Raw genomic sequence first — 26,532 nt, 5'->3', positions numbered from 1 at the left:
TTACAATTTTAAAGTGACAACATGCCCTTTCACAAGTACATCCAAAGCAGGGAAAAAGAGGCAACACAATGAACCCTTTCCATGCATCTGACTCATATCAGAAAATAAAACCATCCCCTGAAACTCTCCTTCCCCCAGCAGACTTCTTTTATTTCACTAACCAGAAAAGCATTACATGGCCACCATTAGTTACAAAGTTAAACTGGAAAAACAAGTATCTGGCAAATGGGAATGGGATTACCATGGCTAGCTTTAACATTCATTATGTATTTGTGCTCTGGGACTGGGCACATTGTCTGGATAAAATCAGAGTTCTGTTAGCAAGGAATATCGGGAGAATGTCTGTTGACCAGGCAACTAAGAGTGTCTTCTATAATAATGCAAGGAAAATGTCAAGAACTGAAGGATACAGATTTCCAGACTGAAAGGATATATCAAAGGCCAACCACAGTGAAAACATCAAAAGACCAACACAAAGACACATCTTCTAAACACTTCTTAAAGGTACATTCAGAAGTTAGGAAATTAGAAGGACACTACACTTCTCAACAGAAACCAAAGAAATTAGAAGAAAATAAAGCAATTCAAAATTCTGAGATAAAAGCCATTTTCAAGCTAGTATTCTGTACCCAACTAGACTCTTTTTAGATATTCAAGTCTTCAAGAAGTTCACTTCCCATGTATCATTTCTTAGGACACTACTAGAGTATGTGCTTCAGCAGAACAAAGAAGTAAACCAAGAATGTCATAGGATTCTAGAGGTATTGATAGCCAGCCTAGACAATTCCTAGACATGATTAAACAGAAAGAAGGTAGGGCCCAAGAAGGAGGTTTCCAGGAAGAAATAGAATTTATAGAGTGCCTAATGTGTTCAACCATCTTCCTAGAAAAAAATTAGCAAAAATTTTTTAAAAACCTAAGAAATAAAAAAATGAAATATTAACCAACTAGTGGAAAAATAAAAGACTGTGCCAGAAAGAAAATATACTTAGGAAACACTATGGTATTTGAAATATCATATTATTTTAAACAAATTTTGAATTAACCAAAAATTTTAATATAACTAAATTGGGAGGATAGAAGGAGAGTATAGCTGTCAGTCAGATCCCAACAGGAAGTAGATGGTACCCTCAAATTAGGATAAACCAAAAGAGTGTGTTTACAAAGGGATTATTTACAAAGATGTGGGCAGTATGTAAGAGAATCACAGTATTGGACCCCCTAGGCCCAAAGGAGGAAGGAAGGGAGCAGTGGCCAAAACCCAAAAGAAGAAAGGTGTAAGGCTCCTTTGAATGAAACAATGACCTTTGTCACTGGGAGGGAGTTAGGGTAAAGTTAGGGTTAGCCTCTCTCACTTCCCTCCCTCATACTTCCTATCTGCTCCCCACTGACCAAACCCAACAAGAAGCCAGAGAGTATGGGAGCCATAGATGTGATCCACACAGGTGAGATTCTTGGGACAGAGAGCAGGTGGATGGTGGAACTGGAGGGGCAAACAGGAGACATCTGGCACAGAGGTGAAATGTGATGGTGTGAAAGAGCTAAATCCTCATCTACCGTAATAAGTCAGTTTTCAAAACTGATGAATCAAAAGATGGCAGAATATGGCTATTATTTATCTGCACAAAAGCAAATACCACAAGAAATACTTGGTAATGAACATTCCCGAAGAAGGTACTATATGGAGAAAGGTACAGAAGTAGGAAAGTTCAAGGAGTAGTCAAAGAACAAGTGGCCCAGTTTGTTTATACCATAAGGAATCTGTAAAGGAAAAGTGGGAGATAAAACTGAAGTGACAGGTTGGGGTCATATCACAGCACTTCCAAATGCCAGACTGAGGATTCTGTATTTAAACAGTACTGAGCCTTAAGTAAGGGAGTGACATAATGAGAGCTGAGCTCCAAGTAAGATTGATCTGGCAGTGATAGGTAGGATTAATTAAAGTAACAAAAACCTAGAGAACATGATACTTAGTAGCTTCTATTTCATAGTCCCAGTTAGAGTTTTCAAGTACCTAATTTATAACAGTGGTAATGAGATTAGAAAGGATGACATTACCCTAAAAGATATTTGGAAACAACATTGTAAGCAGTTGTTTATTAAAGTGGGTATAGGAGGAGGATAGGGAAGAGTTAAAAAGGACTAAAAAACAACTACAAGGATTTGAGCCTGGATAAACTGGAAAATCATAGTGCTATAAAAACCAGTGATGGCATTAGTCATGGCATTAGTCATTAGGACAGGAGTAAGTCTGGGTAAATATTTATTTAACAAATATCCATTGAATACCCACCACACACCAAGCACTATTGTAGACAATGGGGAAACAGCAGTGAACAAAATTTATAGAAGTTCCTACCCTCATGGAGCTTACATTCTGGTAGAGGAAGTCAGTGGATAAAACAAGTAAGTGCTCTGGAGGCTAGAGGTCCTAGGGAGAAATCCAAAGCAGAAATGTGAAACTGGGAGTTTGAGATGATTAATTTGCATTTAGTGATGAGTTTGAGATGGACCTGGGATATCCAGATGGAGATGCCCAGATAACTAAAACTCAAGAGAAGTTAGAGCTAGAGAAGTGAAATAGAGATTTTGGAGTTAGAAACAGGAGAGCCAGAACATGATCTAAGGGGTCAGCTTACTGTTCACAGGGTAATATCTTTTTGATTTAGCTACTACATTCCCCAGTATGAGCTCTGGTTTTTCAGATCGAAAGAAATGCTATTTTGTCAGTGTCTCCAAAGCTGACTGTGTTTGGGACAACTAACGCATGCTAAAAAACAGACTGATGTAAGGTCAGAATTTTAATTTTAAAATGAGAAACCACTTTCAGCTCAACTGTAGGGCTCACTTTATTTAGAAAAGTGTACATAGGTAGCTAGAATATCTGACTCCTTCTTGCTTATCACAGAATCAGAGCTAGGAGAATTAGCTGAACAATGTCAAAGCTGTGATAGCCCCATGCACTCCTTAACCCCATAGAGAGACATCTGAAGGGAACAGTAATCCTTCTGCCTGGTGATCTGTCCACCATCTTCTCAGACAGAAGTAGAAACATGATGTCAAGCTTCTCCCCTTTGACTCTCTTCCTTCTAGGTGCCTTACAGACTCTTCCCTGCATTCCCTTTTACTTAGAATAATACATAGTTCTTTTGGAACTAGGATACACTTAGATACTATTGTTATGATTTATGGAATCTTGTGGTTTGGCAGGAATTAGAATGGCAATAGCTTCATCTCTAAAGTATTTAGAACCATCCAGGAACCTTTCCAGGGCTCACGGGTGGAAGCTATATGTCATAATATCCTGAGAGGACTCAAGAAAACAGGAAAAACATCTTAACCTACAATCATGTTCTTCCCACCCCCTTCTACTCATTTTGGCACGTGACTTATGTCTTATGACTTATGATGTGAGAGGCTGAACTGAGAAGTGAATGAAAATGTGTTGATGTTGAAGATGTGTTACTCTATTTTTTAGCACCTACTATGTGCCAGGCACTTTGCTAAATGCTAGGATATAATAGAGAGTACCTCATGGGGTTTGCAGTTTATTGAGGCAGGAAATACAAACCTTTGTCAAAGTTAATTCCTGTGAATCTGTCTTAGATGTCACATCACACCCCTGGCCCCCACAATGTCAGGACTCATCATGAAAACAATGAAGTTTTCTAAGATTCTACAAGCCAGATCTATCTCTACTGTTACCTCAACAAGGCCATGGGTATTGAGGGGGAGTGGGTGCCCCGGTCATAATAACAGCTACTGACAACAAATAATATATGCAGAAAAGAACAGGTGGAATCATGAGCCTGTATAGGCAAGAAAAGAGAGCCAAAAACAGAACCATGAAAAATGGTTCTAGGAGACGAGCAAGAAGAAATGAAGCCAGCAAAGGAAATGGGAATAGTTTGAAGAGAAATAGGAAAAGCAGATGACACTATGCCACAGAAAGCAAGGAAGAAGGGAGGAATGAGCATTGGATTCGGAGACAAAGAAGTCATTGGTCATTTTTAAGAGGGTAATTTCAATGAGATGGTGGGGTTTGAAGCCAGAAAAGAAGATGAATATGAGTGGGTGTGTGGTAGAGAAGCAGCAACAACACGTGTCTCCTAGAAGAGCAAGAAACTAGCCCGTCTCTGTCTCTCCTCAAATAACCTGAGCTAAGGAGAGGAAAGGGCCCTCCTCATCCAGGAAGGCCATCTCTTCCATATTATAGAGTGACCAACTCTTCCAGTGTGCTCAGATTCTCCCAGGTTTAGCACCAAAAGTCCCACATGTGGGGCCAGTCCTAGGTAAACTGGTACTGTTGGCACCTGATATTCATATGGGTATGACACTTTATTTTGGTGAAGTTTTAGATACCTGCTGGTAATCATCGTTTTAAACAATTTTATTGTGGTATAATTTACATACCATAAAATTCACCAGTTTTGGTGATCATTTAAAGCAAGGCTCAACCCAAGCTGTACATTAAAATCACTGGGGAGCTTTTCATGAATACCAGTGACAAACTCTCACTCCCAGGGATGCCCAGATGTTGTTACTTTTTGAAAGCAAACCCAGTTAGGGTCTTCCCTGGTGGCACAGTGGTTAAGAATCCACCTGCCAATGCAGGGGACACGGGTTCGAGCCCTGGTCTTGGAAGATCTCACATGCCATGGAGCAACTAAGCCCATGCACCACAACTACTGAGCCTGTGCTCTAGAGCCCACGAGCCACAACTACTGAGCCCGCATGACACAACTACTGAAACCCACACACCTAGACCCCGTGCTCCACAATAAGAGAAGCCACAGCAATGAGAAGCCCATGCACCACAACTAAGAGTAGCCCCTGCTCACCGCAACTAGAGAAAGCCCACATGCAGCAACAAAGACCCAACGCAGCCAAAAGCAAATAAAATAAAGTAAAATAAAATAAAATAAAAGCAAACCCAGTTAATTCTAATGTGCATCCAGGATAAAGAACAACACGCAATATCAATGCTCTTCTAACTTTTCAAGAAGGAGAAATGAAGTAAGCACTCAAATGGATATGATAATGTAGGCTTCTTAAACTGAGTAAATATTTGAAAAGAGTGGGAAAAAAAGAGTATTTCAAGTATTTTTTATTTTGAATTCTAGTGCCAAATTCTAGAACTTAGATGAATTTTTCCTTTCATTAAAATGCAGTATAGTAATTATCTTGCTAGGAAAATTATAATGTATGTCCACATTTTGCATGAAATCCTGCTTCTGATTACACAACAGTCCTACAAATAAGAAAGTATAATTTTTAATTTTATACAGATGAATACATGTTTCCTTGGAATGTGTAAAAGGGAATGTTTCAAAATTCAAATCTTCAGTCAGCATTCCAACAGCTTTTACATGCTAAAGTGTCATTGATTTCTGTGTAAAAGGGGATTGTCTTTTCTATAACAGTATTATTCTCTGACTCCAAATCAATTAAAGATACCCTGCTATATCCACAAAAGACTCCCTAAGAACTCAATGCTAATTCCTAAAAATGTTCCAGTTTTTTAAAATTTTATTCACTAAGGCACTGGACTGATTCATATTGAACAGGACTGACATCCAAAAAAAGTACATTACTTGAAATTATTTATTGTATATGCTCATTACTAGCTATGAGTGAAAAAGATCCTATATAAAGGCTACTTTTTGATTAATAATAGTACAGTGATTATGAGTCAGTTTACAATTTCAGTGAGCAAGAAATATAACTTTATTTTCCTACAACTTAAATTAGTTTCTATCTCAAATCCTAATTCCGCCTGTATGGAGCATGGCATAGGCTCTATTCTTGCCTGTCTCAAATAGTCATGGGGTATACCCTCTCCTTGGGGCTTTGTCCAAAAGGCAAGGCCCAAGACCTTCAATGTGAGACCCACCAACATCTATTTTTCCATTTCTTCCTTTCTGTCGCTACTCTTCCAAGGCACCCTGATGAAGGGCATCTATGAAAAACCCAGAGCTAACATCTTACTTAATAGTGAAAGACAGAACGCTTTTTCCCTAAGACCAGGAGAAAGACAAAGATATCCACTCCCACCAGTTCTACTCAACATTTCCTGGAGGTTCTAGCCAGGGCAGGTAGCCAAGTAAATGAAAAATCATCCAGATTGGAAAGTAAAAAGCAAAACTATCTCTATTTGCAGATGATATGATCTCATACATAGGAAATCCTAATGAATCTACTAAGAACTGCTAGAGCTGATAAAACAATTCATAAGATTGCAGGATACAAAAATCAGTTGTATTTCTCCACACTAGCAATAAACAACCCCAAAATGATAATCATCAGACAAATGCAAATCAAAACCACAATGAGATATCACTGCACACATGTCAGAATGGTTATCATCAAAAAGACCACAAATATTCAATAATACAAGGTGGCAAAGATGTGGAGAAAAGGGAACCCTTGTACACTGCTGGTGGGAATGTAAATTGGTGCAGCCACTATGGAAAACAGTATGGAGGTTCCTCAAAAAACTAAAACTAGAGCTACCATATGACCCAGCAATTCCACTCCTGGGTATACATCTGAAGAAAACAAAAGCACTGATTCAAAAAGATACATACACCCCGATGTTTATAGCAGCATTATTTACAATAGGCAAGATATGGAAGCAACCTAAATGTCCATCAACAGATGAATGGATAAAGAAGATGTGGTACACACACACACACACACACACACACATATATATATATATATATATACATACATATAATGAATTACTACTCAGCCAGAAAAAAGAATGAAATTTTGAATAAACTCATAGAAATGGAAAGTAAGTTAGTGGTTGCCTAAGTTTGGGGGGTTTGGATAGAAATTGGGAATGACTGCTAATGGTTATGAGGTTTCTTTTGGGGTAATGAAAATGTTCTAAAATTGATTGTGGTGATGGACGTATTACTCTGTGAATATACTAAAAACCATTGAATTCTATAGTTTAAATTGGTAAACTGTACAGTATGTGAATTATGTCTCAATAAAGCTATTTAAAAAGTAAGTGGTTGATTGAGGATATTTCTGGAAATAAGAATAAAAAGTGATAGATTTAAAGTAAGCAACACTATATATATTTCTTATCTCTAAAATTTTTCAGTATATTTGAATACACTGGACCAAAAGTCTAAAACTCTAGACTGTAATCACCAGATAACAACAAACTTCACATGAGATAAAAAAGAAGTCATTTCACACCGATGCTTAAGATTCTGCCATAGATTGAATCTCATTGATTCTAAGGAGAAAATGTGTTTACATGTTGATAGCTAGCTTATAAGATGGTTGCCACAATTCCAAACCTTCCAACCCGACATGGCAATGTGCAGCAGAAAAAGAGGGTGCTTCATCCTGTGTGCCTCTTTTTAAGAGTAAGGAAACCTTTCCCAGGTGGCAGATTTCCCCTCATTCCTCATTGGTCAGAATTATGTCTCATGCTCCTTCCTAAATCAGACTTTGTGCGGGGGTGGGAGGGGATTGTTATAATTGACTCAGATCATTCAGGGTTTACCTGTGTCAAGAGGATGAGGAGTAGATACCAAAACAAAATCAGGACTCTGCTGGCAAGGAAGAAGGGGGAAGGGATGTTGGGTGGGCACCAGTAGACCCTCCTATACACCAACGACAAAAAAGAAACATGAAATAAAAACTTCATTGCACCTTCTTCAGCTCAGAACAAGGTATGTGCCCTTCATTCTGTGCCAAGTCAAAATAAAGCAAGAATTTTATGGCCTCCTGGAGCTATTGGATTTCTCCAGGGATTTTTTTCCCCCTCAAAAAGCAACCTTTACTTACTGGAAAAGGGGTTCCACGGCACACATTTTAGGAAGTCATCAGAAACTTATTTCCAAGTCTTTGCTAGCACATTATTAGCAAAAGCCACTGTTCCCTACCAGTGGTCCTTCACCATACAATTTTGGATGAATGCATAGTTATAGAACACTATCAGTTTCTTACTTCTTGGGATTAGTGTCATTCAGTTACTTAACAAATGTTTATTAAGCACAGCTAACCCGGTGCCATATTAATGATGATTAACATCTACTGAATGCCTACTACATGCCAGGTACTGTAGCTATTACCACAGTTTTTATTCCACAGATGAGTGAATTGTCAAATGGTTAAGTATCTTGCCAGAGAACACAAAAATAAGTAAGGCATGAATCACTATTTTACAGACAACAAAGGAAACTGAGACTTACAACAAGCCATTTGCCTGAGGATAAGTAACATAGGATAGGAGCTGGCAGAATCAGGACTCGAACCAGGAGAGTCTAATTGCAAAGCTGGTGCTAATAAACTGCTGCACTGTGTATTCATGGAGGATATTTTGTCTTAAAAGATGTAAATAAGTGTAGTTCATGCTCACCCAGTTAGACAATGGCTTTCCAAATGATATATTCAAAAATCCATATTGATTTTTGTAGAACAGCTTCAAGAGAATGTCTTGATTATTCCAGACGCCACTCAAGTCTCAAACTTCCATCTCAGATTTCTACCGCAAAGGTGGGTGTTCTGAGCCATTTATTTGTAACACACAGTTTACCAGATTTGTTTCTAATAACGGGTACCAGTTAGGCTTACCGGATTTAAAGACAAAAACTCTGCCTACTTATACATGCTGTATGTCAATAATATCTCAATAAAACTGGAGGGGGGAAAGAACTCTGCCTGATCCGTCAATATTATAGTTCAACTCTGCCAAGCAGGTGGTCAACTTAAAAGGATGATGGAATGTATTAAGGAGAATCAGGATCAGATTGTTGGAACACCAACTGTGTGTCAGAAAGGATCGACCAGTTTAACTAGATTTCGCATCCCTCACCAAGTCACTCCATAGTCAATAAGAGGAGATTGTCCTGTCTAATTATCAATGGTACTCTGACTTCCATTCTCCTTGCTGACATCCCGTCAGAGTCTCCTTCCTCCAGGATATCTTCCCAGATCCCTCTCATCAGAGTCGACTGGTGTTAAAACAATTTGTTATCTTTTTCTTCCTGTTGTGAGCTGAACTGTGTCTCCCCAAAATTCATATGTTGAAGCCCTAACTCCCAGTACCTCAGAATGTGACTGTATTTAGAGATAGGGCCTTTAAAGTGTGATTAAGTTAAAATGAGGCCGTTAGGGTGGGTCCTAATCCAACCTGACTGGTGTCCTTATAAGAAGAGAAAATTTGGACACACAAAGAGATGAGCACACACAGAAGAAAGACCATGTGAGGACACAGGAAGAAGGCCACCATCTGCAAGGCAAGGAGAGAGGTGTCAGAAGAAACCAAGCCTGCTAACACCTTGATCTTAGACTTCTAGCCTACAGAACTGTGAGAAAATAAGTATTCTGTTGTTTAAGCCACCCTGTCTGTGGGTTTTTGTTATGGCAGCCCTAGTACACTAACATACTTCCCTATCTTATGAGACCCTCTGAAGGAGAGTCCATGTCATATTCAACTTTGTATGTTTCACAAAGCCTTGACCATTAAAGACACTTTTAAAATGTTAATCTCATTATTATTACTGTTTTAAAATTTGCTTCAAATATCCTCATCCAAATGTAGATGCTGAGGCTCTGCAAGACCAATAAATAACAACATAACATTCAATTACAAAAAAATTATGTAATATTCTGCTACGTGCTAGGTGTTTGATATACAAAGAGGAGTAAGACTATTCTTACCCTCAAGGAATTTATTTCTAGTATTCTAGAAAGACATGTAAATGAATAATTGCAATTGTGCTTGACTAATTCCAGTGACAGGGTTAGGGAATGAGGAAGTCATGCCTTAGCAGATATTTGAAGACTACTTTGCTCATAAAACTGTCTTCACTCATTTATTTCATGAGAGAAGCATGCATCTTATTTCTATGTATATAGATGAGTCAGTGGGGCACACCAGCCTGTTCTGCTGTAGATCTTGCCACATCCAAATTAATCTGACAACGATGGTTCCACTAAAAGCAGTCCCTCTAGAACCACCTGGTAACAAGCGTTTATTTCATGAGGATAAGAATGATTCTTTTCTAGCCACCACAACTGCTCAAGTGTTGTCACCTAGTGTCTTTATATCCACCCTTACAACATAGATGCAAGTTCAATTTAAACAGACAACTGCCTTGCTGGTTCAAGGTTTTGTTAGCTCAGCAGGAAGGGATGTTATGAATGCCAGAAATTCTTCAATGTTGTCGCTTTTGTTCTTTTTTGGTGAAGGAATGGTTAGGCCAGAGTAGTTGTCCGAATAGAGAACCTTTGTTGAAGGCTTTATAATTTGCTGCTATCTAAATAGTACATTTTAATCATCTAGAAAATGAGAGGGTTGAACAAGATCATCTCAAATGTCCCTTTCTGTTTTAAAATTCTTTGATTCTGTAATCAATAGCCTGATTTTTTAAATGTGAAAAAGCCTCAAGAAACCTTAAGATAAGTTTCTAGCTCATTCATGCACACTTACAATTTATTCATTCAGGATTATATTACATAACAGTAGTAGTTATACATGATGCTAAAAACTAATTCATTCCTGAAATTCATTTAATTTTTACTGAACTTTGAATGTTTTTGATGTTCCATTTTAAAATTCCTCAGGGTATAGCCCAATATAATATACTACATTATCTCAATATCTAAATATGTCATTGAGGAAAAAAATATTTTTATTGATTCCAAGAATGATGCTCCTATATAAAAATACTGGATTTTAAGAAGGACATTTCCCTGGGGAAAAAAAGAGTTTTGGTCTCTACTACAAAATAACTTATTTTGAAAGCTAATAATTGAAGTATTTTTAAGACATTAAATACTTCTTTTCTTTAATAAGAATTACTATTCAATGTTTATTTCATTTATAATAAAAGATCAGCCGAATTTCTTAATGCCAAAAAAGTTTCTCCTAATGCTTTTAATTCTCACTGAAGCTCACTCAGACCCTTATATCTGAGTGGAAATGATGTCACTAATTTCAGATAAAATTAATACATAATTCAGATGAACTGTAGTGGTTTCAAAATGGAAATCAAGGTACATGGTTTACATTCACAGATCTCCTTTATGAAATCTGACATTAATGTGCCTCTTCATTCCTTCCTTCCTCTAGACCTCACTGTCTTCTCTCTCTAGCTCTCTTTTTTCTTCTCCTTTCTTTCACAGATTAAACTAAAGAAATATAAAACTTAGGTAGCTGTGACCTAGGTAGCCTATTCCAGAACCATGTCATCGAAAGAACACAATCCAAAGACAAAAAGGAGTTCAAAAACAAGGCAAGTCCTTTACTTGTGCTGTTCAAATACCAAGAAGAGAACTCACGATTCACTTCAACACCTCTTAAAGTCCCCTGTATTCTCTCCCACGTCCTCACACATCCCAGGTAGTTCCTTGCTTCTTTTTGAACAAGCCCCTAGAACACTTTTCACCCAACCCTAGCCCTCTTGTTCTTCTCTTGTACCCTTTTGGTCCCAATTCTTTTCATAAAATTTCAAAAGAATCAGGTTGGTAGTTCATGTGTTAGTAATTTATGTTCAGTTACACCTTTCAAGTGCTTTATAGGGTATATGAAGAAGCACAGACCCTACCCTTAAAAGCCTATAGCTGAAGAGGGTAGACTCAACATTTGTTGGGTTTCTAGGTAAGTCAAGTGCTGTGTCAAGCACCATGGATGTAAAGATTCATAGCAAGAGTGTCTGCCTTCGGGAAGTTGACAGCCAGTGTGGAGGTGGCCACATGGACAGATAACCATAATGCAGTGTGATAGATGCTAAAATAAACTCTAAACAGAAAGTGCTATGGAGACCTTATAGAAATTCTTTAAAAATGACTCACTGTCCAGTACTCTTAGTTAATGATATTAGCTTTCTCCTTCTTATAGGAACTCCAATTTTGAAAACAGTTCATTTTTTTTTCCCCACTTACCCTACCTCTCTGCACTACTAGCCCCCAGAGTTTTACAGCTTCATTTTTATTTCTAGTAATATCCTCCCAATACATGGTAGGCTGGGGCAGGGATGGTGAGAGAGAGGGGTAAAAAAAACCTGACTCTTATCTCCCAGAGGAAAGAAATTTTGAAACTGCCAGAAACATGATAGAGTTGTCAGAACTACATGATTCAGCCCTATGAACTATGACATATGTGGTCTGGGTTTTTTTTTGTGTGTTCCATAGCAGTATAGTAATCAAAAATTTCACAAAGATTAAAAAAACTAAAACTCACCCCTACGTTCAAGTAATCTGTGTCTTCTCAACTATCGACTCACATTCTTCCAATGCCCTTTTCATCATATCTGACTCCTGCAACACCTTCCTAAATGGGCTCTGCTCCAGTTTCTCCCAATTCTAATCCACTAACCTACTTGTAGATTAATTATCCTAAATACTGCTTCATCATGTCACTCCCTTTAAAAAATTGCAATAGGGACTTCCCTGGTGGTGCAGTGGTTACGAATGGGCCTGTCAATGCAGGGGACACGGGTTCAAGCCCTGGCCCAGGAGGATCCCACATGCCACGGAGCAGCGAAGCCCGCGAGCCACAACTACTGAAGGCCGAGCGCCTAGAGCCCCATGCTCCACAACAAGAGAAGCCACCACAATGAGAAGCCTGTGCACCGCAACAAAGAGTAGCCCTTGCTCACCACAACTAAAGAAAGCCCACGCAGCAACAAAGACACAACACAGACAAAAATAAATAAATAAATTTATAAAAAATAGTAATAATAGTTGTGTTGTTTAAAAAAAATTTTTTTAAATAAATAAAAAACTGCAATAACACCCCAATGCCTGTAGGATAAAGTTCAAATTTTTCAGCTTCACATAAAGGTTCTTGAAAATTTGGCCCAAACTATCATCTTTGCAACCTTATTTCTTTTTACCCCTAACTCAATCATATGCTCTAGTCCAGGGGTGCCCAAGCCCCGGTACCCATCCGCGGCCTGTTAGGAATCGGGCCACACAGCAAGAGGTGAGTGGCAGCCGAGGGAAGCTTCATCTGCCACTCCCCATCACTCCCCATTGCTCGCATTACCGCCTGAACCATCCCTCCCCCCACCGCTTCCCACCCTGTTAGCGGAAAAATTGTCTTCCACTAAACCAGTCCCTGGTGCCAAAAAGGTTGGGGACTGCTGTAGTCTAGTCAACTCAAATGCTCAGCCTCTCCAAGAAACATCTCTTGATTTATATCTGCCTAGTAATCCTTTTTCTGAGAACTTCTTCTCCCTTCCAACAACATGGTTACAATTACCGTGTCCTTACAAGGTAACCCTGACTGCCATTGGTGATTGATCCAAGGGTAACACCTGACCCAAGCTGGCCGAATGAGTTCTTTCCCTGAGGAATTTAGAATGGAAACTGAGATAGTCCATGCTCAGTCTAGCTGTCCTTTTCTGCCATGTAGACCAGAAACAATTAAGAGCTGATCTGTAGTAAGAAATGAAGTAGATATATAGAAGCAAAGACAAGAGATAAAAAGAAAGGACTACAGTCACGGTCCATTCTGTTCATCTAACCAAGCTGCATCCTGCCCTTGGTCCCCAAGAGTCACTGCTGCAATCATAATAATAAATTACCCCCCTTGCTTAGGTTATCTTAGATAGATTCTGTTACTTTCATCCCAAAAGAGTTGTAATTAATCTAATCATATTTGCATTTTAGAGCAAATGTGTCCACAACGTGGAAAGAGGATGGGCTAATAAGAGAACAGAGGCAATGAAACCAGTCAGAAGGCAATTGGAAGGGTCCAGGTACAGAATTTAGTGATGACTGGATGTGGGAAGTGAGGAAGGGAGGTCGGGACTGAGAATGACCTGAAGGCTGTATGATGGGTGCAGAGTAAGAATGAAAATACTAAGGAATTTGGGCGATGATACTGAGCTCAGCTGTGCATGAGAAAATTTATATGGAAGCACCTAGCACAATTTCTAGGACACAGTAGGTGGTCCATACATGTCAGTGTCCTAGGTCCCTTCTCCCACACCCTTACGTTTTATCTCCCCTGTTAGGCTGTAAGCTACTACAGGGCAAGGATTACACACTACTGTATACTTCTCCCTTGCCCTCACAGTGACTACTCAGGTCCTGGTACACTATAGACACTCATTAAATATTTGTTGATTTCATTGATTTTATGCAAGACAATTTTGTTTTGATTGCTTATAATAATATATCTTGTCAAACTGAGCACTCTGAATAGTATTGTATAGACCTGCTTTTTTAGACAAAGAATTGAAAAAATGCTTTCCTCACTGTAACCTTGTTTGATTTTGGAATGGTCTTTTAAAAGTCTGAATTCTAATAAATGATCATTTTCTTTTTGATGAGTAAGAAATAAATAAAATCCAGACACAAAAAGAATAAATAAGTAAGCTTTTCATTTATAAATATGTATAAATCTGAAAATGCTTAGTAAACATCTATGCACAATACTTAAAGATAAATCTGAAAGCTGAATACAAAGCCTGACTCCTAATATAAAAACAAACTAATTAAAGCCAAGGATTTAGAATTTGAAACAATTCCTGTTGTTGAATCTCAATATCTATCTCAGATATAACTAGAAAACTTTTAGAGCATTAATTCCTTCTTAATTCTCTATACAAAAGATTATTCTTATTATCCAATATATATTATCTCTCTATGAATTATCTATATATTTAATATATCAACTGTATGTAATATATAACTATCATATAATAATAGATTATGTAATATATTAATATATATTATCTATGTAGAGAGAAAATGTAAATGTGGCAAATATATTGAAATTAAATACCTTTTATCTTACCTAATTCCACTGCCATGGAGATATACAATCAATCCAAGAAAGTCATGACTGGACAGCTTTCATTAACCTGAGTTGAAGAGGAGAGATGAGCCATGGTCTATGCAGAGCTGCTGTATTTGGCCAGTATACCTGTGCAGACTCCTGGGCATTAATAGAAAAGAACACAACCTGAGAAAGAACGCTCTGATGTGGGAAATGTAGGCCACCCTATATAAAGTGTGATCTGAGACGCAATGAAATGCTCACCTACCATGGTGTCCCAAATTCCACCCGTGGGAGCATTCTTTTGAGTTAAGAATATTATCTCTGGGAGACTTCTGTTAAAATGCACATATTCAGTAAAAGTGATAAAGCATTGACTTGCTGATACCTATAAATTCATTGTCATGATTCGTTTGTTTTAATAGCTCCCTATCACCTAACAGAGAACCATGTTTTGGTCCTTCGGCCTCTACCTACCTCTCTCAACCTCATTTTTTGCCATTCTACTCTTCCCAGCAAACCCTTCCTTCTACCTCCATGGCTGGTGCGTTTTCAGTCCTTCAGGTTTTCAAATTAAATGCGATCTCTAAGAAAAGCCTTCCCTCACCACTCAAACCAAAGCAGGGCCCCACTCTATCAGAGCTCTCCTCAGAGCACTACTAACAATATGTTATTCTTTTATCTTTTTCATTTATTTGTTGGTTACCTGTCTCCCCCTAGGAGCTTCAGGTCAACGACCTTGAGTACGTTTTTCTCCATTATAATCCTAGGCCTACATAGTGCCAAGCACATAGTAAAGGCTTGATAAATATTTGTTAAGTAAGCAAATAAATGATAAAGTGATAGAACACTTCTAGAAGTTTGTATCAAAAGTATCAAAAGGGGCTTCCCTGGTGGCTCAGTGGTTGAGAATTTGCCTGCCAATGCAGGGGACACGGGTTTGAGCCCTGGTCTGGGAAGATCCCACATGCCGCGGAGCAACTAGGCCCGTGAGCCACGGTTGCTGAGCCTGCGCGTCTGGAGCCTGTGCTCCACAACAAGAAAGGCCGCGATGATGAGAGGCCCGCGCACCGCGATGAAGAGTGGCCTCCACTTGCCACAACTGGAGAAAGCCCTCGCACAGAAACGAAGACCCCACACAGCCATAAATAAATAAATAAATAAATAAATAAAAATTAAAAAAAAAAAAGTATCAAAAGACCTTAAAATGTTGACACAGAGTGATCAAATAATTCTTCTAGGAATTTATCTTAAGGAAATAATTGGAAATGTACAGATTTATACACAGATACTTCATCACAGACTTGTTTATACAAGGAAAAACGGGATCTGAATGTCCAGAAATAAGAAAAGTATTAAATAAGTGACATTTTAAAAGAATACTTAATGCCATGATAAAATGCTCATGATATAACAGTAAACAGAAAAAGCAGGACAAAAAGAGTTTATACAGTGCGATCTCAATTTTGCAAACAGTAAAAGAGTATAAATGCATAGGAAAGAATTGTTATATGTAGCAATGTAACAAAATATTAATGGCACTTATCTATAGGTGATGGATAAGTGGCTTTTATTATTAATGATATTCTATATTTTTAAAAATTCTCTACAATAAATATGTATTGCTTTTATAAGTGGATGAAAGCAATATATTTTAAAATATAAACGTAATCACCTAATGTGTGAAAAACTAATTACTGTGCTAATTATTGAAGGATTCAACACTTTTGAATGAATGATCAACACTTTTCCCACTCTCCAGCGGTTTGTAATTTATAACATAAGTAAACTTATTTCCAAAACCAAATGGGATCTGGCAACTGGAGCCATTAGCGGATCAGGAAGAGGATGGATGAAGACGATAAAATGGTGAGATTGGGTGAGGCAGGGTGTGGCAGCACAAATGAGAAGAAGGGAAACAAGAAGGGAGATGAGGGAACCCGGAGGACAAACTTCAACTATTTTCATCCTTTCAACAAATACTTACTGAGTGTCCACTGGGCCAGGTATTTTGCTAGGCCATAGTATTTCAAAGATGAATAAAACATAGTTGTAGCCTGCCCTGAAATTACAGTGGAGCAGGCTGGTAAGAAAAGCAATTATATTAGAGCTCTATTATATAATTATTAACAAGATATTCTGTGACTATAGACAAAGGGCACCCAGCTCACATCAGAATAGATGTGGTCAGAAAACACTTCTAAGGGAACAAAAACTCATGCTAACTCCCAAAGGACAAAATACAGAATTCCAGTCAGGTGAGACAAAACACAAGGTACAGAAGCATGAAACTGCATGGCTATCAGGAGGCTTTAATCTGCATGTAGCCCTAACTAGGACCCCAGGTATCTGCTAGAAGCGAAATGTCATTTGCTCTGGGCTCCATACAAAATGCAGATGCCTAAATGAATGGCAGGTTTGCAACCTTCCCTGAACAAGCCTTTATGGTGTAAATCCAGACGTAATTAATGTTTGTGGACAGACTAGTATGTCTCAAGTATTTTAACCTATTTCTTTTTTTTTTTTTTTGCTGCACTGTGCAGCATGCGGGATCTTAGTTCCCCAACCAGGGACTGAACCGGCGCCTCCTGCAGTGGAAGCGCAGAGTCTTAACCACTGGACCGCCAGAGAAGTCCCAACCTGTTATTTCTTTTATACTCTAAGAGATAACAAAGCTCTTTCTCAGGACAAACAGCACGTCAGGGTACTTGACTACAGGTGGCAGCTGGTCTGGAGCAGCCAGACATAGCAGCAGATCTGGAGGGCAGAGAAAAGACTTTCTTTCATTTCTGTTGCCAGCCCTTTTTCTTCAAGAAAGAGGGGAATCAAGTTGATTTAGTATACTGGGTACATCGTACAATCAATACATCACTTGTTTTTATGTTTCAATCTTCCCTCTTTGAAGGGCATTTAAATTCAGCTTGGTGGGATTATGTGGGCTAAGCTGTGATGACTTAGTTTCTCACCCCTTTGCCTCATGGGATACACTAGGGCTACCCTTACATCAAAGCCTGGAAGTAAAGAACTGGAGAATCTGCAGCCACTGATCTTGCTCTCCAAAATCATAAGATCTCATGTGGACCGTAGAAATATATGAAACAATTGTCATAAACACCAAATGAATAAATATTTAGTAAATAAAAAAGTAATAAAATATTTATAGTTTACCAGAAGATCCTCTAGGCCACTTTTTTTTTGCTTTACTTTTTTACACCTTAATCTAAAGCCTAAATCCTGAATGGGCTTTTAAATCTCATTTTGAATAATTCAGAGTTTGGGGAAACAACCCATAATGTCCATATGCCAATGTAATAGCTAAAGAAGCATTCTCACAAAGTAATATATTAAAATCAATTCAGTAAGCTCCCAGAAGGGGAATCTACCATATGTTTAACCTCTCCATACTAAATATACTACATGACTCATGTACATCTATTGATTAAATTTATGTCTAGCCCAATTGCCACTCTTCTCACTAGATTTAGGACCTCTATAATATGTCTACATAAACATTATAAAGAATATGTATTTCCTATTCTTTGAGGATGGCATTTCCAGATACAGAATATTAGATTACAAGCACAAAATCGGCATTATGTTCAAAATAAAGAGAATACTCAACTGATTTGTCAAGTATAAACTTATTCTGGTTGGTTGTCAATGAAATGTCAACATCTTTAAAAGAGGGAATTTTGAAAAAAGGAAATAAAATTTATACACAGACAAAATATTCAATTCAAAGAAAAGCAAACTAAAATAATAATAAAGATCATTTTATTAGTAAAAGATGGTTGCTGATGACAGGTTGTTTTAGACTTTCTACCATGTTATGGTGTCAACACTCAACTTTTTCTTTGAGTAATTTCCCCTTCCTTATTCCAGTGATCTTGGAGGGATTGACAAACACAATTGTCCTGTCTGCCTCCCCCTTGGATGAGCACATGACACAGGCCTGATGAATCAGAGTCCTTCCCCAGGACTGATATTTGAACAAAAGTGGGAAGTTCTCTCATTCCACACTTTTCACTGACTTTGGACCAACATAAGCCTGGAGTTGCTTGTTGGCCAGCTTCTTCAGTTGCATGGAAGAAGTCCATTTTCTGTAGGAGAGAAGAGGCCAACAAGTAGAGGAAAACAAAGGGGAGATAGTGTAAGAGAGAGGGAAAAGGAGAAGGGAAAAAAAGATCTGACCTAATAGTATCATTGAGGCCACTTAGTAAAGCCCAAAGTTAGTTCAACACCTATATTTTCCCCAGTACATGAACAAGTAAATTCCCTTTTTTTGTTTAAGCTAGTTTAGGTTAGGCGTTTTGATTTGCAATTAATTCACCAATATAGTGCCTCTCCAATTTTAGTGACAATATCCACTATTATGGAGAAATAATTATGCACATGTAATTGCTATGCATTACTATTAGATTTTCTTTTGGTCTCATGCAACAGAAATATGACTACAGTTTCGTAACTAAATATGGATTAATTTATTCTTGTAACAAGAATTCCAGAGGAAAGAGTCCAGAGCTGGTACAGATGTTCAAGAAAATCACCAGCTGCTTCTAGCTTCCTGTTCTACCATCTTAACTTGTAGCCTTCATCCTCAAAGTTGCAAGAAGGCTGCTCTACTTATAGTCAAGGAGAAAGGAAGGGAAAAAGGGAAATGTGTGTGCCAGCTGGTTCCTTTTAATTAGTGAAACAAAATTGTTTCTAAAAGCTCAACCCAGCTACCTTCATAAACCAGAATACAGTCCTAAAGACATACCCAGCTGCAAGACAGTCTGAGGAAGTGAGGTTTTTATAACAACTCACATCTCTATAAAAGAAAGTCTTTTATTAACAAAGATGAGAATGAATATTGAGTAGGTATTATTTCAGTGGCCTTATAAGTTGGTGCAGCATTTGTGGAAAGCAATTTTTTTAATTAAGAAGTTTATTGTTTATTATTTATTTATATTTTTGGCTGCGTCAGGTCTTAGTTGTGGCACACTGGATCTTCGTTGAGGCATGCGGGATTTTTCATTGCAGCACACAGGCTCTTCGTTGCAGCACACAGGCTTCTCTCTAGCTGTGGCGTGTGGGTTTTCTCTTCTCTAGTTGAGGTGCACAGGCTCCAGGGTGCGTGGGCTCTGTAGTTTGTGGCACGCAGTCTCTCTAGTTGAGGTGCGTGAGCTCAGTAGTTGTGGTGCAGCATGTGGGATCTTAGTTCCCTGACCAGGGGATTGAACCCGCATCCTCTGCATTGTAAGAAGAATTCTTTACCACTGGACCACCAGGGAAGTCCCTGGAAAGCAATTTAGACTAACTATAAAAGTATTCATACCTGTGATCTAATGTACTGCTTCTGGGAATTTATTCTGAAATAATTCAGAATATGAAAAGCTATAATTATAAAGATATTTATATTGATGATCTTAAAAATAGAGAAAAAATCTGTATAACAACTATAATATCCAAAAATAAGGAAATAATTATGAAAATTATAGTAAGTTTGCAGATTGTATATTGTACAGGCAACAAAAGTTATAGTTCTTAAGACTGAAACAATATGGGGAAATGTTTAGGATATAATAAGTAAAAAAATTGACTACATGATTTTATATACACTAAAGTTTGATGTACATTAAAAATTGCAAAGGAGGGACTTCCCTGGTGGCACAGTGGTTAAGAATCCGCCTGCCAGTGCAGGGGACATGGGTTCGAGCCCTGGTCCGGGAAGATCCCACGCCGTGGAGCAACTAAGCCTGTGCACCACAACTACTGAGCCTGCGCTCTAGAGCCCGAGCTCCGCAACAAGAGAAGCCACCACAATGAGAAGCCTGTGCACTGCAATGAAGAGTAGCCCCCGCTCAATGCAACTAGAGAAAGCCTGCACGCAGCAACAAAGACCCAACACAGCCAAAAATAAATAAATAAATTTATTTTTTAAAAATTGCAAAGGAAAAAATTACTGCAAGAAAATATACCAAAATGTTAACACTGGTTATATTAAACTATTAGGGTTATAATTTATTTTTCTTCTTTCCTCTGAGTTACAATTTTAATTTTTTCCTTTACTTTAATAATAAATTAATAATTAGAACATTTATTTTTAAATCAATTAGTTTTATCAGCATATCTATCTATTCTTTGAAGTAGCTCTCAGATATATTAGATACATTCTCTGTAAGTTGATACTATTCTAGTGTTCCCCATTGTTCAGCATAACACTGGGATCAAAATGGTACCAAATAGGTATTGTTGGCAGATTATTAGATGCTTATTTTTAAACAGTATTAACAGTGTATTAATCCAAGTTCTCCAGAGAAACAGAATCAATAGGATATATTTATAGAGAAAGAAAGAGATATAAGAAATTGCCTCATGCAATTATGGAGGCTGGCAAGTCCAAAATCTGCAGAGCTGATGTCCCCATTCAAGTCCAAAGGCCATTAGGCAAGAGAATCCTCTCTTCCCCAGGGGAGAGTCAGCCTCATGTGATAGTCAGGTCTTCAACTGATTGGACGAGGCCCACATACATTATGGAGAGCAATCTTCTTTATTCAGTCTACTGTTCTAACTGTTAAATCAGTTAAATCTCATCCAACACCTCACAGAAACACCCAGAATCATGTTTGACCAAATATCTGGGCACCCCATGGCTCAGTCAAGTTGACATAAAATTAACCATCACAAACAGTTATAGGCTAATCCAAATATATTTCACACGTTAGACTAATTTATGTGTTTTTAGATCACCTATGCTTTTCTGTTTCATGTTTGTGTGTTTATACATTTTGCATTTGCCCAGCAGGACTTTACCTCTATGCCTTTGCTCATTCTGCTCCCTCCACCTAAATGCTTCTCCTGTCATTGCCACAGTTCTAAATCCTGAGTATCTTTAGGCCCTGCTCAAATGTCACATCTTTCATGAAGCCTTCTCTGATTCCTCCTGCCTTCACACCCTCTACCCCTGACCACACCCCACACACACATAAATCTAGAAGTAACTTTTCCTTCTCAACACCCATAGTGCCCTGACTTTGCTTCTCTAATGGTATGTTCCACATCTACTTTGTTTTACAGATTTTTATGAATAGGCTTTTTTAGACGATAAATTTCTTGAGAGAAGAATTCATGTCCAATTCAGTCTTGAATCTCCTGAATATCTAACACTGAATAGTTGTTCAACATTTATTTGTTGAACTAATGCATTTTATATATTTTCCTTACAACTAAAAGAGTCAGGAATTTCTTGGTTAACAAATAATTCAAAGACAATTTTCCAACAAAGTAATAGAGTTCAAGAAATTGTCTCTTGATAAATCCATGTATTGAGTAGTCTAAGAAAAACACACCTTTAGCTGGTTAGAATCTTCAGTCACTTTATAACAAGTATGTTCTATATATTTAAATACAATTTTAAGTATTAATTGTCAAATTCACTTAATGCAAAGTATTGGGGAATTGTTTTGATTATAATAGTATTTTTCCTTTACTGCCACTTTTCCCACGTTTGAAGTCTGAAGCAGTTAATCCTTTCATTATTCATCCTTATTAAATATGTTTAGTTATTGCACTTGCTCTTTGGGTAAAGGCATAAGTTGAACAAAACTATAATTTAGCTGGTCAACCATGGAATGTGTTGTTCCTCACACTTTAGAGAAGTCACATCATCTTTCTGTTACATTATTTCTACAGGATCCCATAGAATTGACAGATCTCCAGCAACAACTATATCTGTGAGTGCCTTCCTTGAATTCGGATTTCACTACAATTAGTACATTTTACTACTGGTATTTAACTAATCTCTCAGATTTGTCAAAATTTTCAAAGCCTTTCTTGTTTCTCCCTCTAGTGGTCAATAACATTCAGTGAAATGGAAAACCAGACGGGTGATCTTAAACGTGGGCGAAAGGTAGGGGTGAACATTCAATTTTGGTGTAAGTAAATGTGAAATGTATTCAAATCTACGTTTCATAATCTGAGAAGAGGTTTATTTGGGATACAGCTTCCTTAGACACCACACATAAATATTCTTTATACTTATTTTCTGAATAACTTCTATTTCTATTTTATACTAATAATTTTTAGACATTCTGTATAATTAACTTCCTATTCCAGAAATTAGGTCCAGAAATAATTTGGTTTTCATACCAAATTATCTGATATATTTGAGTAATAAGTACATTACTAGATAATTTTAATATTTTTCATGTTTCCTTAATAGGATAAACCTTCTTCCTCCACCCCCACTTAATTTGCATTGGCTTTTTGCCATATGTAATGTTTCCTCTTTCAACCTCTAATTTCTTGCTTATAAAACATTATGAAAAACTTGTTTAATTATAAATAAATTTTAAAATTCCATGATACTGGGCTTCCCTGGTGGCGCAGTGGTTGAGAATCTGCCTGCCAATGCAGGGGACACGGGTTTGTCCAGGAAGATCCCACATGCTGCGGAGCAACTGAGCCCGTGTGCCACAACTACTGAGCCTGTGCTCTAGAGCCTGCAAGCCACAACTACTGAGCCCGCGTGTCACAACTACTGAAGCCCGCGTGCCTAGATCCCGTGCTCCACAACAAGAGAAACCACCACAATGATAAGCCCGCGCACTGCAACGAAGAGTAGCCCCTGCTCGCCAAGACTAGAGAAAGCCCACGTGCAGCAACAAAGACCCAACACAGCCAAAAATAAAATAAATGAAATAAATAAATTTATTTTTTAAAAAAATTCCATGATACTTCTGTGAAATAATGAGATGGTCAAATGTGAATGAGATAAAGAGGGAATGTATGTGTGTGTAATAAATTCTGATTTCAGAGGTGAAACTATGGTCAAGTACTTCTGAATGGAAAAACTTTTAATTTTTTAAAATGTATTTATTAAAAGTAGTACATAGTGAATCATCTTAAAAGGAATACTGTCAAATATTATGATATAGAAATTGGCCTGCTCTGCCAAGATTCACAAAATAGTACTCCTGTTTAAGAAAAGATCATTTTATTAAAAATAGAGTTACCGGATAACTTGTCATCCAAATCAGGACACTTTTGAGACTGGAGAAGACACTATTAATAATGTGGGACAACAGGTATAAACTGTGATTGTTCCAGGAAAATTGGAGCATTTGGTCAGTCTAATGATCTCTAATTTATTAAAAATATTAATTATTTAATTTATTAAAAACATAAAGCAAATTGTAGCAGTCCTTTTACTAAGAAGGTTATGGTGAGTCATGCAGATGTATTTGCTTTAGGCTAAAGTTATTTCTTCTAAGATGGACCAAAGACCCTAGGTCTATTAGAACCCTTTTATAGGGTAACCACCTCATCCCAGTTTCCCCAGGTCTTTCCTAGTTCTAAAACTGGAAGTCCTTCATCCCAGGAACCCCTCAGGCCCAGCAAACCAGGCAGGTTAGTCACCCTAATTCCTTATAGCTACCTTTTAGTAAGCTGGCATCTCCTCCATGGCCCTTCAGGTAACGTGGGGCAGGCACTCAACAAGAACCTCTTTTACCAGGAGTGACCCAGCTCTTTCCCGACCTCTGACCTAGCTCCAGCCTGTCTCCAGCTGCCCCAGGGCTCAGCCTTCATTCTAAGGACACCGCTGACTGTGACCCTTGTGCCACAGCACGCTGTGCCTCCTGACACTGCCTTTCTGCTCCCCAGCTACCATTAACACCCTTGCTCCCACTGAGGGGCCACCAATCCACACATGACTGAACTGCCTGGGACTTTGTGCTGCCATGAAAAGGCCTTCTGTTCTACCATCTCCTCAGAGTTTTACACACTTCACTGTTAGTGCAAGACTTCATCCTTTACCAAGCTTTGGCATGCAGGAAGGAAATGAAAAGAGTTGTTTTATCCCAAAAAAGAGGTTAATAACATTAGGCAATTCCTTTAGGCTTATTAAGTCACGATTCAAGCTGACTATGGAAAATTGTTAAAGAAATATTCTGTAATGTTAACTATAAAAAGCTACTGAACCCTAGCCTAGCAAATTTTGAGAAAGAATTTCTAGGATGCCAAGAACACATTTTTGAAAAGGGCTACAATTTTTTTTTCCCTAAAAAAGTAAAATACAAGGACCAGGTGACAGTGAAACAGGAGGAAAGGAAGCAAGACACAACCCTTAAAGAATGACATAGCCATTGTGAATATGACATAAACTGGTTAGAACCGACTACGCCCAAGGTGGCTGAAGGTTCGACTTCCAGTAGACATTGAGCCTTATTATGTGCTCATTGTAATACATTAGCATATGCTAAATACACACCCACAGGCACCATGACAATTCCAAGGCCGACCATAAACGGTCAAAAAGTGGGCAGTGGCCCAATTCCTGGTAATCCCCACCCTTTCCCCAAAATAGTTGGAATAATCCTCCCACTCAGCCTATGAAATTACACAGCCCATAAAAACTAACCACCCCATATTTGGGGGCAGCTCTCGCCTTTTGTGACTGACCGCATTCTGTCTGTGGAATGTGTAACTCAATAAAGCTACTTCTTACCTATCACTTTGCCTCCTGCTGAATTCCTTCTGCACTGAAACATAAAGAACCTGAGCTTCATTAAGTCCTGAGATCAGGTGTGTGATCTCAATTAAAAGACAGCAGGTTCGAGTCCCAGCCTGTGGGTTCAATGCCCAATCTGAATTTTGGCTGGGTTCGAATCCCATTTGAGTTGTGCAGTTTTAACAGCAACTTTGTCTCTTACAGAGGTTGATCTATATGGCAATCAGCTCTGTCTATTATGGAGGGTGATTTCCTCTCCAGCAAACAATCTGCTCATCACATGCACTTGATATGTAACAGGCACGCCAAATTCCACATGAGCAGAACAGAACCCATCATCTTCCCCACAAACCATCATTCTCTTTTTCCATTCTTCTTTTACTAAATAAACTGCATCTCCACCCAGCCAGATGGAGAACCAGAAATTCATGAGTCATCTTTGACTCCTCCCTCTCCCTTACCCTCAGATTTTATCAGTCCTCCATCGAAATGCTTCTCAAACCCATTGCCTTTGTTCTATCTTCACAACACACATCCTGGCAGGTCAGTATCATTTTTCACAGTAGAGTCTCCACTATTGCCCCTCTCCAATCCATTCTCTACATAACAGGCACATAAATGGTATTATGAGCTGAATCGTGTCCCCCAAATTCATATGTTGGAATCCTAACCCCCAGTACCTTAGGATGTGACTGCATTTGAGACAGGGCCTTTAAAGAGGTAATTAAAGGATGTTAACTAGACTTGTGGTGATCATTTTGCAATATACACAAATATTGAATCATTATGTTGTACAACTGAAACTAATATAATGTTATATGTTGATTATATATCGATTTTTTAAAAAAATTCCTAAATGCCAAAAAAAGAGGCAATCAAGTTAAAAGGAGACCATTATGGCGGGCCCTAATCTAAACTGACTGGTGTCCTCATAAAAAGAGAAAATTTGGGCACACAAAGAAACACTAGGGGCATACACACAAAGAAATGACCATTTGAGGAGGTGGCAAGAGTGGAGCCACCTGTAAGCTAAAGAAAGAGGCCTCAGAGGAAACCAACCTTACCAGCATCTTCATCTTGGACTTCCAGCCTCTAGAACTGTGAGCATATTAATTTCTGTTGTTTAAGACACCCAGTCTGTGGTATTTTGTTATGGCAGCCCTAGCAAATTAATACATGTGGTATCTTCCCCCTTCCCATCATCCTTCAAATAAAATGCAGTACAATTAACATGGCCTGTAAAGCCCTACATGATCTGGTCCTATGCACATCTCCTGCC

The 26,532-nt window shown here is 38.2% G+C and overlaps 1 protein-coding gene across 1 annotated transcript in view; it reads right to left on the bottom strand.

Moving 5' to 3' along the window:
- NUBPL (nucleotide binding protein like) overlaps nt 1-26,532 on the bottom strand; it is a 367,758-nt gene that overhangs the window by 294,749 nt on the left and 46,477 nt on the right. Inside the window, exon 2 of the mRNA XM_036842440.1 lies at nt 14,780-14,920. The gene's annotated coding sequence lies outside the window, so the exon portion shown is untranslated. The remainder of the gene's footprint in view (nt 1-14,779; nt 14,921-26,532) is intronic.

Source organism: Balaenoptera musculus, chromosome 2, assembly GCF_009873245.2.
Source record: "Balaenoptera musculus isolate JJ_BM4_2016_0621 chromosome 2, mBalMus1.pri.v3, whole genome shotgun sequence".
NCBI lineage: Eukaryota > Metazoa > Chordata > Mammalia > Artiodactyla > Balaenopteridae > Balaenoptera > Balaenoptera musculus.
The sequence above is the reverse complement of the archived record's forward strand: the minus strand, read 5'-3'. Positions and strand labels throughout refer to the sequence as shown.